Below are 17,705 nucleotides of genomic sequence, written 5' to 3'. Positions count from 1 at the left end.
CTCTACCCCATAATGAGATCCAAAGCTACATCACTAGGCTGGCAGGCTCATCCCCAGAGACACTAAGACAGGAAGAGAGCGGAGGAGATGGAGAAGATGTGACGAAGAAGCACAGCACAAAACAACTACAACAAAGCTGACAAGCTTAAATTTCATAAAAACATCAGACTTATTCAAGAACATTATAATTGCAATTCTTGGCTCGAATCAACCAAGAATAAATTTTTTAAAAGAAGTTGCAAAGAACAGATTATCATGGTTTGAATTGCTCGTTGAATTAGCAAGAGGCACTTTACGTGCAGATAAAATAATAACAGCTTGTTAAAAAATATGACAGTGATAAAGCAGTCTGAGGCATGTATGATCATGGTTCAAACACAAACAACAGCAAAAGGACTTCATGGGTACTTAGAGAGATTCGCTCATTTCTGGGAAAAACAGAACTGCAATACGTTTTCACACACGCACAGCCTGATACTGCATGTTACTGACACCCACCCACATGTGCATAAAGGTCACACATACGCACACAAGGTGAAAAATAGACTGTGTCTTATCCTTGCACAGATAGGACAACACTAAAAGAGCTGACTGGCTTTCTATTGTACCACCTGTATTATTATAGTTGTTTTCAGTACATTTTAAGTTTAAAAGCAGGTAATTGCAGGTAATAATTTTGGTAATTCAAGCAGATTGGTATTACATTATATAACGTAATAAAATATGCAGTTATAAGCTCTAAAACTTACAGGCACCACATGCCATCCTGTAATACCTCAAACATTGTCACTGTATTTTGTATAGTGAATTTCTGGCAATCAGTTGCTGTTTTTTTTATTTATACTATAAATTTAACAGGATTTTTTTTTTTTTTTTTTACATTAAGTAATAAAAGTTGAGTGCATTCGATGCTAGCTATTATCTAGCTATTATTATTTACAATATTACACCAATAACAAATTCAAAAAACAATATAAATTAAAAGAAAATATGCCATTGCAATGTATTACATTGATTTTATTGTGTAAAAGTTAACTAGTATTCAATACAAAAAACTACATTTTAATAAAAATATTATTAGGCTATAAGTATACATTATAATAATATTATTACATCGTAACTGTTTGTGGTTGCTAAACAACATAGAATATAGAATGTGCAGGCACAGGTGTGTTTATAGTCACTATAATCAACCACATAATATGTGGATTAACAATCAGAATTTAAAGGTGCACCTATCTGTTTTAAAAACAATTCATTAAATGCTTAAAATAATAACTCTTTGCACAAACCACAGTTTGAGGACATAAAACTTCCTGCGCTGTAACAATGACAAAGGCAGGTTGAAATCCTCAGCTCATCGTTTTACCACAGTCATGCACACATTTGCAAAGAGATAGAGCTCTGGTTTCCTCTGCAGGGACCTCCTGCTCTCACTTCAGCATTTCCTTTGATGTAAGCAACGGCACTAGCTTTACATGAGTGTGTAAAAACACTGCCATCCAGTTTTCAGTTGTGACATTATATGGATTCCACATTCTTCATTATGAACAGGTGCTTGGAATAACACCAGCACAGCACTGACAGGGAATCTATCTGCACATCTATGCCCTGACATGAGAATCAATGTCTCTGGCAGCCTCTTGATGAACGGTTAACATTAGCGTTACTATGCACACAGTACATTTGCTACCACCTCTATTAGCATGCAAATGCACACAGAGTATCCTACCTTCAAGAAGCAAGGGAGTAACTCTCACCCATATGCATCTCCCTGTACAAGATTCCTTTTAACCTTGGAACTAAATACCATTAACATTAATCACACTACTATTTGTAGATGCGAATGTTGAAATCATGCTTAAGGACTGGCCAAAGTGAGTAAAAAAACTATAAGAGTTGATAGATGATTCATGATAAGAATTGATGGATGATGCTAAAAGCAAAAAAAAAAAAAAAAAAACCTGGGGGGGAAAAAAATGACCAAAAAATGTATTCTACATTTTTACATTTTAATTTCTACCATAATTTAACCATGGTGCGCTGCCTTGCTTATGTGCCAGCTTTTAATAATTCAGCATTAGGTTTAAATAATTCAATTTTGATTTAAAAAGTAGATATTGCATTTGAAAATTTAAAGACATGAGAAATGAATGCAGCCGGTGCTCTAAATGTATGCTTAATGCAACATTTGACACACACACAATCAAACTTTAATTGCCTAAAAACTGCACTTCAACTGTGAGACTGGATTTTAATAAAACATCATTTTAATCTGCTCATTCTTTCAATCCCACGTTATGCAGTCAAACACCGCAAGGAAGGTGCTGATTACGATTCGAAAATCAATATTTTGCCCTAAAAAGATTACACACTTGGGATCTATTAGGTTGCTATAAATACACAACTGGAGAGTTCATCCTTCAGTGATAAGCACTGTTTGCTTTCGCAATAAAACAAACTGGGCTCGATGAGCTCCAGCACATTATTACTTTTCCACAGTTGCATCATTTTACTGCTTGCCCCGAGACACAGCCTCTCTGTTTGCTCACAATCACATGGACCCGACAGGTAATTGGTTTTACTTTGAAAAGAGCACCATGTGGATGTGTGTTTTTGTTTTACCCCTTTGAGAGGTCTGATGGAACTTATTGAGACAGATCCTACAACTGGGGCAGTGGGAAAATCAGCCATGTTAAGCATCAGTCATGAGAATAATCTGGGGTAAATGAGCAATGGATGGGAAGAGACTGCGTAGAGAAGAAGGGGCTCGAAACAGCAGGCGGCAAAGAGCGATCTGACTCAGCCGCGAGCCGAGGGTGGGTGGGACCTCACAGTGCGAAGGGACAAAAACTACTGACACATAATCATTACACCCACTACTGACAGATATGTTATTAGTGAGGGTGGAAATAATTAAGTGAAGTCGGCAAGTCAAGGAATGCAATTTGGGAATAGCTTTTCAAAGAGCAGGTTACCTTGTGCCTGTGGTGGAGCAGCGGAGGTGGTGCTTCCCCTGTGGTGTACAGCGATACATTACTGAGTCACATTCTAAAGTTGGACAAGAGAGAGGAAAACAATACTGCTAAACTTTTAAATTGTTCTCTCACAAAAACACAAGCTGCACTGAGTGTACCTACATTTTATGTCCTTGTTACAGAATATCATGCATTTTTAATGAACTGCATTATTGTTTAATAAGCTTCTCTTTCTGCTTCCATGGAAATATAATAATTTTTCTTTCAATGGTCTTAAAATAGATAAATGAATTATTGAGTTCAGTTGGCCTTGACTGTCAGGTAATATTTTTTCAGAGTACATTTTTGGATCCATGTTCAGTGTCCAAAACAAAATTTACATTTTAAACTGACATTTTTGTATTAGTTTAGGATTAGTTCACTTTCAAATGAAAATTGCTTTACTCACCCTCAAGCCATCCTAGGTGTATATGACTTTCTTCTTTCTGATGAACACAATCGGATCAAATGCATCCATCCACATCATAAACATATTCCACATGGCTCTGGGGGTTAATAAAAACCTTCTGAAGTGAATCGATGCGTTTGTGTAAAAGAAATATCCATATTTAACAAGTTATGAAGTAAAATATGTAGCAAGTTAAGCTTTTTCCGTAAGTTGAATAGGGAAGGCATAGGACGTAGCTCAAGCTTTTTGAACTGCGAGAGGCATTACACTTTCTTCCGAAGTTGAATACAGAAAGCGGTCTGGCGGAAGCTAGATATTTTATATCTCCGATTGTGTTCATCAGAAAGAAGAAAGTCATATACACCTAGGATGGCTTGAGGGTGTGTAAAGCTTGGCGTATTTTCATTTGAAAATTCACTTATTCACGAAACAGCACTAGCCTCGAGTACTTTATTGCTTTTATAAAAAGGTTACCACACAATACAAATATTAAAGCCAAAAAATATGTATCAATGCAACTTTCATGAAGTAAAATCACTAAAAGCATTCCTTCCGCCGGAAAAAATTGTCCCTGACTGTGACCAGCAACAGAAGTTACATTATTACGCCATTAGATGGCGGCAAACACTGCCTTTATGAGTGTGTCAGTCAGTAGTGAAGACTTTTACATTGAAAAGACTAAATTGTTGTGAACACGGAACAAAATGCAACTGACAAATGCTTTGACTAGTGCTGTCAGTCATGGGAAAACCCCTTAACTGTTAAAAGGACAAGATATTGCAGCAGACATTTAAACAGATTTTTTATTATGAACATAGGACTGACCTGAAGGAAAATGCTAAATCTGAATGCAGGTAATAAACTCGCTCACTCGATCTCTTTCTCACAACACTCTTCTACATAATACAGTAAGCTTCAATGAACAATATCTATTTAGAACATACAGTTTACGTTGCTAAGAGTGGTTGCTAAGGGTGTTGTGTACACAGAACCATTGGGTGAAGGTGTGAATAAAACACAGCTATTGACCAATCAGAATCAAGGACAGGAACTAACTGTTTTATAAAATAAGATGATCAGTATAGCAGTACCATCATAACTGTCTCATAGTGATAAAAAAAATCAACTTGAAAACCCCTAAAAACAAAGTATTTAACTTGATTCCTAACAAGCAACATTAGGATCACAGAACAATCTGTACAGTAAAAGATCATAACTGAAGGTGCTCAGCAGCCGCATTTTCTCTTGTGCTGTAGTAGTAAATATCTTACTACTACACCACCTGGATTAATATGAAGCCAAGGCTATATAGGCTGGAAAAGACCAAAGAAATGTGTAATAATAAGGAAATGAAAGGTCATGTAAGCTAATGGACATGACATGCATATATCAGCAGAACATTTCCTAAAAACATTTCCTTCACTTTCCCCTCTCTGTTATAGATATATTCCAGCTGCCCCTGTGTAAAACTACACCTTGGACACCTCTCCTCCCTGTAAATACGTTGCTAATGTGATTAGCATGCCTCTAGGGCTCATTACAGAGAACGTAATTAGCAGTCAGAGGAAGAATAAAAGGCAACATCCACCCAGAAGATCCAACTTGTTTTCACAGTTTCATATTTACATGTTTTACCAAGCAGCAAATTCATTAAAAACAACAGAGGTGGCTTGAAGAGATCATTCTCTAATCATATTGTTACCGATCTAATGCTCAGGTTTTGATGTAAACGAAAAGGGACAGAAAGAAGGCCACCAACTCCAATGAGATGGCCTGGCAATGACATCAGCAGCTTGCTGTCACCATAGCGATGGAAACCTCCCAGGGAATACAGAGACCTGGAATGCTAGTAAACATCTCAATGGACAACCTTATCCCCTCGGTCAGCTGAAATGTATTTTGGTCTCTAGCATTATTCTTCAAAAAGTGTACTATCGTTAGTATTTGTTTTTCAAGACATACCACTTTATGACCTCAATTTTAATGTGCACTTAGGTTTTCACTATTATGATGTAATGTGGGTGGGTATATTATCGCATTTATGTTAAATACATACACTCATTAAATAGAGAAAACGCTGATTCAAGTTACAACTCGAGCAAAGCAATTTGTAATGTTTATTTCCATTACTGTGAATCAATAAAAACATCATAAATAATAATGGCAATGCAAGATTATTGCTTAGTCTAATGTCGTGGGGGAATTTCCTCAATGCTGTAATGAACTCTATTCCTTGCGTTTTTGGGTAAAGAATAAACTATACTATTTGGATAAAGAATAAACTTTGCATTTCTGTATCATTTGTTGGCAGATAGCGCTCTGGAAATTCAATATGAATTTCTATATACCTTGTTTATGTAATTGGTTTTTGTAAAACATACTATTCCCCTCATTGTCTGAGTAATTCTGTTGGCCTTATTTGTTTTGCCGTGATGAAACATAAGCAGCGTGTTTGTGTGGGGAAACCTTGCCGTGCTGGCATCCTTCTCCAATGTCTCAGCAGTTTTTAATTAAAATGCTCCATTTGTGCCACCTATCCTGGTTGGCTGAGAAACTATATAAGAATAAATTGCTGCCCTCATCTCCAGGCAGATGGCCAATGCTTTGCATTTTGCAGCCTTTTATTTACCATCAATGGGAAAGAGGAAAGACGTAAAAGTATTACAATCAACTTGCAGTGATGGGATTGCAGTGTCTCTGCAGCTGCAGTTTAACTGATGAACAGCTAGCTCCATCAGTAACACTTTATTTTAGGGTTCAATTCTCACTTTTGACTAGTTGCCTATTAGCTTGCATATTACTAGGATATTGGTTGTTTATTACTACTTATAAAGCACATTTAATGCCTTATTCTGCATGACCTTATTGTCACGGTTGGTGTTGTAGTATTCAATGCACGACGAAGGAGATATCTTCAATAACATTTAATGGAGTACTATGAACAAGGAACAGGAAAAATCACCAGGAAATCACACCTACAAACACCACATAACATAATCAATACAGGACAAAGACTGGACTGAAACTGAAGGCTTAAATACACAGCAAACAAGGGGTTAACGAGACTAAATTAACAAGACACACCTGAACTGAGGACACTAATTAATCTGTAACCAAGACAACAAACAAGCAGCACACAAGGACAACTGAAACAATTTACAAACTAGAAAACTTACTAAGAAACTGAAGACAGGGAAAAAGCATGAAAACAGAACAAAAACAAACTCAAAACGTGACACTTATTGTACATCCCTTAATCCTACCCAATACATAAACTTAAATGCTACAAAAACTACCTTACAAACTATTAATAAGCAGTAAATTATGAGTTTATCGAGGCAAAAGTTGTAGTTAATAGTGAAAATGTGTTCTGAAGTGCTAACGCTCCATCAGATAAATAATTCTTTTTTTTTTTTTTTTTTTAACATTATATTGCTTAATTTTTACAGTGGATTTCTATATGAAATGGGACTCAGCATTGAGAAATGCATTATTAGTTCATGTTAACTAATGTAGTTAATTAATGTTAACTAATGTAGTTAATTAATGTTAACTAATGAACCTTATTGTAAAGTGTTACCGAATTTTCTATTGCTGTTCTTTAGCTGCCAAATTATTTCTTGATTTGCTATTAAATTTTGAAGGATATGTTTGATATTTGTAAAAAAAAAAAAAAAAAAAACATTTCAAATAATGGCAATTCATTTCTCCTTCAGTGAATCATTTTCTTGAGGTCATTTTACACCACCAAACTGCATTTAACACAATTAGCACCTCCCCTTGACATTTCTCCATTTCTCTCAATTGCTTTCTCTCAACTGTCACACTTAACTATGGCCCAATGCGGATGATGTTCTATATTTTACAATGTCAGGCTTCCTCTCTCATTATCTCTAGTTGGAAAAGGTCACTGCTTCTGTGTTGTTTTTCCTTGCACAAAGACAGTTCTACAACAGTGTTGTGCGACCTACTACAACACAAACACATATGGCTTGGGTGCCTGTTGACAGCCCACACAATTAGACTTCTTTCTGCCTGACATCAAATCATCAAATATGTAGTTAATGTAGCTCAGTGTGTTACATAAGAAATGATTTGACTGCTCGTTTTGACACATTTCATATACTGTATACCAAAAGTACACCTAAAGTGAGACAAACCGCACCATTCCTACACGAAAGTAACACATCACTGTATTAATTAACTACAGTAAAATACACTGCAACATTTTAAATAACATGAAATTAAACTTATGATATTATATTCAAGATCTTCTTTTCTTTCACATTCAAATCTTAAGAGTATATTAAATGAATGAAAATTGTTGAAATTAATGTCAAACACAATAAAGTTATTTCACTTTCATTTTCCAACATATATACTGTGTAAATTGATCATATTAAATTTTATAAAAGATAAACTTTATGTTTCTTAAAATGCAATGACCAGAACAGACATATCACATTTATATCTACATTTTTCCAAATCATGGCTTGACATAAGTCACAGGAAACTGTTTTTCATATTTTCCTCATATTTCCATGACAATGTGCTTAGCTCCGAGTTTAAGATAATCTAAATGGAGAATGAAGACGCTTTCTGTAAAGTGTGAAACGGTCTCTATTCCTTTTGAATGAAGATCCTTGAACCTACACTATATCCACTACGTGGAAGAGTGCGCTCATTCAACACAGAGGAAGGCTCTTCTGTTGTGATTTAAAAATGTCTGACGGATTATACATGGGATGGAAACTTTAAAGACATAGGTCATGTTTAAGGTCAGGCGTATGGTGTTAGATACCAATCTGGCTCATGCTGTTATGACAACCTTGGAAGAAACACTGTGAATGGATCTGTGCCTGTATATATTGTGTTTAGTATCAAGAGACATCATTCTGTCAAACACTACTGAATGCCCATGATGAATGTCCTAATGCTACACGTGTATAGAAAACAATATTGAACTATGTAACACCCTTAGAATCTGCAGAGCAAAGCAACAACAAATGAGCAAGATGGAAAAATTAAATCACCCCACATATGTTTGTCCTTTTGGAATGTTTTTGATTTTAAAGACGTGGACGTATTAAAGAGAAGAGGGCTGATGTGCCAATCCTCAATCATTGAGATGCAGAGAGCAGCTTACTGCACTGTGCAGAGGAATGATGAAATAAGAGCTAAAAATAGCAACCTCCCAGGATCCCCCTTTGCCCAGCACTGTAAACACCTCATTCTCGAAACAGTCCTGGGATAAGCACCACATCTGCAAACCCCTTTAAAAACAAGTGTGCTTGTTTTTAAAGTATGCTTTACATACACGCTGTAAGCAATTATAAATATAAAAAATACAATAAATAGATATTGAAAATGGTAATACATCTGTCTACATGAGTGGACAGCATAAAGAATAAGGCTGTTGATTAGGTTGTGTTGTCCATTGATATTTATAAAGCTTAATGTTATTTACATTCAGATAGTATTAATGATAAGATTATAAATGCATGAAGACAGGAAAAAAAAAAACAAAAAAAACATCAGTCGCCATAATATCTTAACTTCTATTCTATATATATATTTTAAATGGCCCACTATTAAAATGTTATCAATAATCAATGCCACAATACGTAAAAAGCAATAACTTAACAAGGTGTAATCATATAAATAATGAGGCAATGTCCGTAACATTTTATCATTCAGTGTCATGAATTAAATCGCTATTTGCAGTCTAAATCCCGAGTAACTAATAAAGGAAATAACCTACCCACAGATGAATTCATTGTGTCCTCATCTCCTCGCTAGCCTGGAGTCGTGACTCCGGCTGTTTCTCAAAACCTAGCGACCTGCCTACCTAGACAGCCTTGTTGGGTATCATATGCACGTGCAGCATCATAGGCATCGTGTGCATGAGTTGAGCTGACTCGAAACGCTACGAAGCCCAATAATGCAGTGAGCGCTTCAAATATGACCCAAAATGGTCGCTATAGGTTTTAAAACGCAGCCTCCACCCGCTTCTGGATAACATAAACAAAAACATTGAAACGCATTATTTAAAGGCTTATTGATTGCTCAACATTAGGGGGGCTTAACAGTTCAAAGGGGATGCTAAGAAAAAAAAAGTACATCAATAACTTCAATACCCTGCATTTATTGCATTTTACCGTTTAAATTTTCCATTTTACCTTAAACTTTACCTTTACAAGGTCTCATGGAAAAGTGTACACAGTTACTAAGCACAGTAGCCTATCAATTTTGCTTTTACACTTTTATTATTACCTTATCAGCTCTTTCAACAACGGTTTCTTAAAACTTGTCGACTACAGTCTCATACACATATAGGCGTACGTACGTCTACGTATACTGTAGTGAGCTAAATGAAGGAACGCGCTTGTGATTTTAAAACGCAAACAACAAGAGCGCAGTGTGTCCGGTGAAGTGTTTTCAAAAGTTGAACTTGACACGGCGTTTTAAAACGCGGCGCGAGAAACTGAAAAAGAGATGCGGTCAAAGGCGCCTGTATAACGCATTAATCTACATGTTTAGGTGGAAAACGACATTTTCTCTTTATTCATCACCACTAGGCTAGCTAGGGCAAACAAAGCGCAAGAATTTATATTAAAGGGTTAGTTCACCCAAAAATGAAAATTCTGTCATTTATTAGTTACCCTCATGCCCTTCCACACCCGTAAGACCTTCGTTAATCTTCGGAACACAAATTAAGATATTTTTGTTGAAATCCGATGGCTCAGTAAGGCCTCCATAGCCAGCAATGACATTTCCTCTCTCAAGATCCCTTAATGTACTAAAAACATATTTAATATTAATATTCTAAAGCGACGAGAATATTTTTGGTGCGCCAAAAAAAAAAATAAAAAAATAACGACTTATTATAGTGATGGCCGATTTCAAAACACTGCTTCAGGAAGATTAACGAAGGTCTTACGGGTGTGGAACTGCATGAAGGTGAGTAATAAATGACAGAATTTGGGACATTTTTGGGTGAACTAACCCTTTAAAATCTGTATTATTTGACATTTATAACATTAGTGAATATTCAAAAGATCAGGGTAGCTACTCACCAATAGCAGATTACAATACAAGAGAAGAGGACAATATCTTTGTTGTTATCTTCTGAAATATTCCGAGATGTGTCTCTAAAGCCTTCAGTCTTTTGCTTAATATTTCATTGCTCTCCAATATGATGGCTGTTGACGAGGCGCTTGATCACTATTCCTAACGCGCGCACCATACCTGAATGTGCAATGACTCCTCCCTCAGTAAAACCATTGTTTATAGGCACATTTACAACATTTATTAACCCTTATTAAACCCCTGTAATGGTCCTACGCCTTCCACAGACGACATAAATACATATAAATACATCTAGACCACTTAAGTTAGTGATTGCTATCGGGATGTGAAGAGACTTTCAACCAGCATATAAAAAAAAAAATGTTTTTGAAGCAAATCACCTACCCTACCTTTAACGTGAAAATCCACGCTGCCATGTTCTAGTCTACTTCGTTAAATGGGTGAGGGAAGTGTCGGACCACGCCCTCTTCACAGAATTAATCATGTTTTGAGTTTGAACTTGGAGCGATCCAAGCAAAACTGCTGACTGAAGGAGAAAAGAGATGTGATTCTGAGACTGAAACTCTTAATTAATTTAAGCATTGTTCAGTTAAGGTAATGAATTTGTTGGGAAGCCTGTGTTCGTCTTGATCAATCGGTGTATGACATCAAAGTAACGCGAGAGCGATTAGAGAGCACACGACTCGGACTGCATATGCTTTTGAATCGCTCTCGCGGTACTTTGATGTAATACACTGATCGCTTTGCGCAGCGCTGCTTCAAGTTGAACACACCTTTTGTCTTTGACATAAACTCGTTTGATAAGACTGGTTTTGATCGTGAACCAGTCTGTGTTTTTAGTGAATCGTTTGAGTGAATGATTCACTCAAATGACCATTCAAATGACTTGTTGCCACCTACTGGCGTAATAACCATAAAGAGTCTGTGAACTAATTTTTGGACTAAAAAATTCGATTGACCACGATGAATCCAAATCCACCCAATATGCGTGTGACCTGGAGGGAAACCCGTTTCAATAGTAGGCCTACTGTTTTTCTTACAAAGCAACAACTTTGTGTAATTTATTGTTTTGACTCATCACGGTTAGAATCTGAAATTTTCGACCCATAATTTTCTCTGTGGGAATTCAGGTACTTTAACTCAAATTTAATGAAATGTTCAATGTATTAGGTTGTCGTGGGGTTTGGGGTGAGATCTCGTGACAGGCATTTTGCTGCCAGGGTGGAGGAGACAAAAAATATTGGTTACCATGGAAATATTTTCTCGTGCCATCATCACGCATCCACTCTGGAGAATTCTTACTCTAAGGTTGTTGCTTATCAATATTTAAGAATGCTTCCTGAGTTTACAAATGTAAATTATCTTTGAGAAGAAGGATTTGTAAAACAATGTCAGTCAAAGCCTTAAAATAGATCTGTAGTGGCCTGTTTTATATTACACTGACTCTACTCTCCTGTCTTCCTCATGCTGCACGGTACCGGACTGAAATACATGGTGTGAATCTCTAAGTAAATATCCCAAGACTATATTCCAATAATAACAACAATTATAATAATACATTAAAAGGACAAATAATGTACCACTGGCTAAAATACTAAATACTATGCTGCCCTCCTATGGTGAAAATAAAAAGCACAAGTGAATCCAAAGACCTACACTTATATTTCAGTCTCATCTTTAGTCTATAAACTAATTAACATGATTATTGATTCAGTTTTCAAGTGAATATTAAAGTTCCAGTTCTTCCTCAGCTTCCCAATCCCTGTTGGTTATTAAGAACTGGAGATCATAAAGTGTGGTAGGAGAGGTTTCATTACTTAGGGATTCAGAGGCCGCCTGTATTTGTAACAGATTTATGGCAACACTAGGTGGATCATCTAATGTACCTCAGGCAGAGGCCCATAATTAAGGACCCAGCATGCCATTCTGTGCCAGGTGTACCACCAGTCTGTCTGTCATCACCAGAAAGGAGTGAGATTGCCTTTAGCTCACTCCTCCAGCCTGCCCATATAATAATGAATCCTAATTTTCACCTGTATCTTAATAAACCTTGATGGACAGAATTATTAAGGGTAAAAGATATAATCTTTTAGTATAGTTAATATTTGGGGGTTTTGGAGTGTGTCTTGTAGTTTTAACCAGGTCTGGGTATATAGTGCAAATCTACTGCTTTTAAATCTTAAGCATCTCATAGGAATACAGGCAAGAAAGAGGTTTTGTTTAATAATTCATGCACTCATACTGAAGTAAGAGAGGAGAGGTGTTAAGACACAGGCAATTAGTCTATAGCACTTTAATGAGCTTTGCCTATTCCAGGAGCTTTACTGCACACAAGGTTAAAGAACACTGTTCTTCAAGATTATGTTACTGCCTGTTTTATAGAAAGTATAATAGACCACAAAAGACAGACATACAATTACTATTCAAGCCTTGTTTCAGATTCTATACACTTTTCTTTGTATCATTGTACAGCATTGTTGGATTTTACATTGCCCAAGGCTACTCTTTAAACATTATTACTGTAGAAACTAGATGGCTTTTGTATAGATGAATATGTTTTTTTTACCCCTGCCCCCTCATTCCCCTCTAACTCTGTTGCCATTTCCTTACAAGGCAATTGTCTTGTCTGGAAAGTTTATTTTTACATTCTTTTCATAGGATTAAAGTAATTCCTTTCAGCTGTGGACCTGTATCAGTGACTCAGAGGTTTAAAAATAGTCATGGAGGAATGTGCTTCTGAAAGCAGTAAGAAAACACGAAATTTAATTCATATGGGAAAGTGCGGGCAAGACAATTCAAACTCTTTTAGTTGATTTTTTTTTTTTTTTAGATTAGGCCAGTGACAACATAATGTGACATTTTTACTACTGTACAATACATCATTACTATATCCTTTTTTTGGAGAAAATAATCATGATTTCAAACATTTTATAACTGGTTTTAAATGACATTACTGCTTTAGAAGTCTATTTTATAATTAATCCCTGCCATTTTAAAGATGTCTCCATCTTTTAACAGTGCTATAACATTGCAGCAGGGGTGTCTCCACAATGACCTTGCAGTTCCCAATCACAACTGCCAGGTAATTAACACCTGCACATACTTTGCCAACTTGTTAATTCATAGCTGTACCACATGGTAGCATCTGATAAATCTCACAGAAGAGGTATCCTGATTACAGTTTTTTTCAACTGCTTACACACAAAATCTTTACTTGTCACACAATTTCTGAAACCTGACACTCAAACAGCAGAACCACACACCAAATCTGCAAAACCATACACTAATTCTCGGCCTTCAACTCAGTTTTCAATTTCATAAAACACTTTTTGCAAAACACAACACACAATTCTCTATGTAACACACAAAAATCTAACAGGAAGTATCTTGATTTCCTTTTTCAAACACAGCCAATCAAAATGCCACACTAATTCATCAGTGCCTCACACGAACTCCTCACATGTGCAAACACTCATTGCTTTACTTAACACCAACCAATCATGTCTTTAGAATAGGCCTATAAATAGGCCAAAGGTCAAGTTATAGATTTTTAACAACTTTTCTGTTGTTTACTTGCTTCCATATTCATCATTTCTAAACCCTATTGAGGAATTTTTCTCCACATGGTTGCTGGAAAGTGCATGCTCATCATCCCTATGTCAACATAACACTTCTCCAGGCAATGGAAGAGGCATGTGGAGACACTGATGCTGCCTCCATCCAAGGTTGGATACGCAAGAGAGAACATAGCATGTGACATGGATGAAGTATTGTGGCCGGACCAAGCCAGGAGGAGAGATGAAGCCTAGATGCACCCAACCATCTTGCCCACCAACAAACACACACACAACACACACATGTTGGGTTTCCATGTTCTATGGGGACACTCCGTAGCCGTAATGGTTTTTATACTGTATATTCTGTATATAAATGTCCCCACAAAGTCAAAATGCACTGGTATTACTATACTTGTGAGGACATTTGGTACCCTACCAGGACACACATACACACCATTCCTTTGGAATATTCACCTTTTTAAAACTAGCAAGTTAATGGTTGTAAAAATCATGATTTATATGCATATTTTGTTTTAAGTGCAATATATATAAAAAAAAAAAACATTTCAAATTAAAATTTAAGTATACAAGCACATTTGCTTTGACCTTCTTGATACGATATCCCAGCAAGATATGAGACTGAAATGTGGATGTTTAGAATCACTCTGTAAAGCAGTTTTGGGGAAAGCTACTTTTAAAAGTAATGCATTACAATATTGTGTTACTCCTTAAAAAAGTAACTAATTGCATTGCTTTGAAGGGCGATCATGGCCGCCATATTGAAGGGTCGTTCCAAACCGAAGTGCTCAAAACTGGCCACTTCAAAGGGCCCTTCGGAATGAAGGATTTCGAAGGGTACAACTGATGGACACTTAGTGGCCCCATGATCCTTTGCACAGGGAAGTTGTTTGTTATCACAGGCCCTGTCCCAAATGGCACACTTCATGTGCACTTTCGGTCTTGTGGACTTACAATGGCCGCTGCGTGTGCTTGTCCGTTAAGTCCACAAGACCGATGGGTGTCCCATTCGTCATTTAAGCTTAAAGAAAGGTGCTCGTGAGTGCCCCCTTTGCGGCTGCTATGCGCCCTCGATGCGCACTTCTGCTGAGCCCGCAAGACTGTGAGCTATGCAGAGGACTTTACCTGGCAGTCAAAGCGGCATTACGTCGTGAAAGTGAGGACTCAGAGGAAGACCGTGAGGGTTTAGGGTGCCATTTGGGACAGGGCCACAGAATGCATACAGGAGGCTCGGAGTTCGATTTTACCTATAAATGTATGTATAGTATTTTTCTATACTAGGACTACTGTAATATATATACGAGTTAGATTTGGTACATTATTATGGTCAAAACGACATTGTACTTAAACAAAAATACATTACAGCTCCCTTTATCAGTCCATTCAAATGTTTCAAATACATAGACACAATATACAATATGGTGCGATAAACCAGAAATAAATAAACTAACGTTAAACAAAAGGCGCAGCTTGCACAATCTATTCCTCCTTGATTGTCTCATTAAGAGGACGCAGAAGTGCGTTCCATAAAAACCCCTACGCCCTTCATCCCTTCGAATCTCTCACTCCGCGGGTAAACCCTTTGAATGGATTAGGGCATAGGGATGAGCCCTTCCGAATGGAACGCAGGGTTTGTTTATAATAAAGCCCAAAGTATAATTCACTTTTTACGCGTACGCGAGACGCGAATTTCGTCATCAGAAGAGTACGTGGGTACTGTACGCGCACCGCGCATTTAATTATTTATGCAGTAATTACTTTATCCACAAGGTGGCAACCGTGCCGTGGGGGCGTCGATTCACAAGGTAGTCAAAGAAAAACCGCATAAACAGAACAGACCGGAACGCAACGCATGCAAACTACCGCGACAATGGAGGTCTACATAGACGAGAGATTGTGCGAAGAGGTTAGAAAGTACCATCATTTGCACAACTCTAGCATTAAAGAATACAAAGATGTTTACATGGGTTGTAACTTGTGGCGAGAGATTGCTCAAACTGTGCATGCGTACGAATCATAGACGTATACTTTCCAAGGCTGTGCATATACACTAGCATTTGCGTAAAAAAAAAAAAACGAAGGATACACAGGGCTTATTATACGGTTTTTAGTCACGTCGCGCCGCTCGCGTCCGGTGTAGACAGGGTGTTAGGGCGTTCTATTTAAACACATTGCAAGAGTTCTGCCAGTATTGGGCACTAGTGCAATGTAAGCAATGATGTATGTATATCTGAATAATCGAGACGGAGGGAAGTTAGCGAGCTAACTTTACTAGTTACTTGGAAAAAAAAAAGAAATTTGATAATGTTACCCCAACACTGGTGTTCAGTTTTATTATCTTGGACTATTCCTACACTTAACTGAGCCCTTATAAAGTAGGCTATTTGACAATGCATATTTAGAGGTCTACACGCTAGTTGCATTAAACTCTATAAATGTCTTCTCAGTAAACTAGGTTGAAGCTTTATTATGTTCATCTCAGTACAGTCGAAAATCATTTAGTTTATCATTTACTGAATGAGGTCTGCTATGTGAACAATACAATAGTAAACTTTACTGCCCACTCAAATCCACTGTTGCATTTCTTTAATCTAAACATTCAATACTGGCATTTTTTTTTAGTCACTAAACTTGTTGAGAATTGTTATATATATATATATATATATATATATATATATATATATATATTAAAGGTCAGCTACTTAGAAGATTGCTATAGTAAATGGTTTCAGTCATGTTGTGTGACTTTGGCATGCTGGGGGATTAAAATTGTAAATACTATTCTGCTTCCATTCTATGCTGTTTTAAACCAACTTTAGTGATAATACACTGGATGTCTGAGGGTTAGAACCTAGTAATAAAATAAAAAATACAGTACATACTACATTTTTAATTACTTCACAATTATCTGAAATACTTAGATAAAAGAACTAGACGTCTGTAGTCTGATATGCTGATTTATGATCACAAATAATATGAGTACTTTAAACATGACTGCCACAAGAGGGTGCTCTCAGGCTAGCACAAAAAGCACTAGCTCAACTACTAGCAAGTGAACTTTGTGAACTATCCTTCCATTCAGTGCTGAATGCCTATGGAGGAATCTGGACAAACAGAGACACGCTGCCCTGTGGGCCCATCAGTGAAAAAGTGCTAGCGGGTGGCCTTTGTGCAGAAAAAAACCCTTTTGTTTCAGCATACTCGTGTCCCTCTCTGGTCTGCATCAGCATTGTGGACTTTAGGTACATGCCGGACTCTTACTGGCAAAGCTGCGGAGTCATCAACATGGCCTGAACTATTGTATGGGGAGATTTACCAGGGGCTATTGACCAGCAACTGCCTACACAACTGACAGTTCATGCTCTCTGACAATGCAAACACACAAGCATTCATTCTTTTTAACATACAACTTGTTAAAAAACATGTGTGGTATTTATATTCATGTGAACAGGTACTACTAGCAAAAACAAAATTCCAGACCACAGTAACTGTATAGTAAAAGGCCTGAAGAGGCAGTTTTTAAGCCATTTATTTCAGCCCTAATTCTTTACCTGTCATGCAGATTATAAATAAAGTTTAAATAAAGTGTTTAGGTGCAACTGCATTTATCAGTTT

General features: G+C 36.9%; 1 protein-coding gene across 1 annotated transcript in view; it reads right to left on the bottom strand.

Moving 5' to 3' along the window:
• LOC127518549 (diacylglycerol kinase gamma) overlaps positions 1-9,338 on the bottom strand; it is a 132,502-nt gene extending 123,164 nt beyond the window's left edge. Inside the window, exon 1 of the mRNA XM_051905368.1 lies at positions 9,188-9,338. The gene's annotated coding sequence lies outside the window, so the exon portion shown is untranslated. The remainder of the gene's footprint in view (positions 1-9,187) is intronic.
• Between the last annotated feature and the right edge of the window lie 8,367 nt (positions 9,339-17,705).

This window comes from Ctenopharyngodon idella, chromosome 9 (assembly GCF_019924925.1).
Source record: "Ctenopharyngodon idella isolate HZGC_01 chromosome 9, HZGC01, whole genome shotgun sequence".
Classification (NCBI taxonomy): Eukaryota; Metazoa; Chordata; class Actinopteri; order Cypriniformes; family Xenocyprididae; genus Ctenopharyngodon; species Ctenopharyngodon idella.
The sequence above is the reverse complement of the archived record's forward strand: the minus strand, read 5'-3'. Positions and strand labels throughout refer to the sequence as shown.